We start from the raw sequence: 1,382 nt of genomic DNA, 5'->3' as shown, positions 1-1,382 counted from the left end.
ATAGTCTCTGGTGAGAAATCTGCCGTAATTCTGATAGGCCTGCCTTTATATGTTACTTGACCTTTTCCTCTTACTGCTTTTAAAATTCATTCTTTGTCTAGTGTGTTTGGTGTTTTTATTATTATGTGACGGGAGGAATTTCTTCTATTTGGAGTTCTGCAGGCTTCTTGTATGTTCATAGGCATCTCTTTCTTTAGGTTAGGGAAGTTTTCTTCTATAATTTTGTTGAAGATATTTACTGGTCCATTATCTTGGGAATCTTCACTCTCTTCTATACCTATTATTCTTAGGTTTGTTCTTCTCATTGCGTCCTGGATTTCCTGGATGTTCTGGGTTAGGATCTTTTTGTTTTTTGCATTTTCTTTGATTGTTGTGTCAATGTCTTCTATGGTGTCTTCTGCCCCTGAGATTCCCTCTTCTATCTCTTGTATTCTGTTGGTGATGCTTGCATCTATGACTCCTGATTTTCTTCCTAGGTTTTGTATCTCCAGAGTTGTCTCTATTTCTGATTTCTTTATTGTTTCTATTTCCATTTTTAGATTCTGGATGGTTTTGCTCATTTCCTTCACCTGTGTGATTGTGTTTTTCTATATTTCTTTAAGGGATTTTTGTGTTTCCTCTTGAAGGGCTTCTAGCTGTTTGCCTGTGTTCTCCTGTATTTCTTTGAGGGTGCTATTTATGTGTTTCTTAAAGTCCTGTATCATTATCATGAGAAGTGATTTTATATCTGAATCTTGCTTTTCCAGTGTGATGGCACGTCCAGGACTTGCTATGGTGGGAGAATTGGTTTCTGATGATGCCAAGTAACCTTGGTTTGTGCTGTTTATTTTCTTATGATTACTCCCTGCCATCTGGTTATCTCTAGTGCTCCCTGCCCTTACTAGATCTGACTGGAACCTGTCCTTCCTGTGATACTGGTTGTGTCAGAACTCCTCAGAGTCAAGCTGTCTCTGTGATCCTGTAATTCTGGTATCCTGTGATCTTGGGCTTGTTATATCACCTGGGAGTGGAGCTTCCTCTGGGTGTTGTGGGACTGGCTGCCGAGCTTGCTCCCAAGGTCTGCTCAGGGCACCAGCCCAGAGAGACCGTTCAGAGAACTATTTCTAAACAAGTCCACAACTTCTTTTGCCCTATTATCTTTCCTTTCCATTACCTTTGATGGTTGGTGGGCTAGAAGGGAGGTTAAAGTATTTAAGAACCATTATTAAAGTAGGTTTTGAAAACTCTGAGTCTACAGAGGTCTCTCACAGTTCTGGAGGTTTGTGTTAGCTTCTTATCCATGAGACTAAGCACTTGAGGAAATCAACCTGAAAGGAGATGTTTGTTTTTGTCCAGAGGTTTCAGTCCATGGTCACTTGATGCTCATGGCTTCAGACCTATAA

This window comes from Mastomys coucha, unplaced genomic scaffold (genome assembly GCF_008632895.1).
Source record: "Mastomys coucha isolate ucsf_1 unplaced genomic scaffold, UCSF_Mcou_1 pScaffold12, whole genome shotgun sequence".
Taxonomy (NCBI): Eukaryota; Metazoa; Chordata; class Mammalia; order Rodentia; family Muridae; genus Mastomys; species Mastomys coucha.
Note: the sequence above shows the minus strand (reverse complement) of the source record.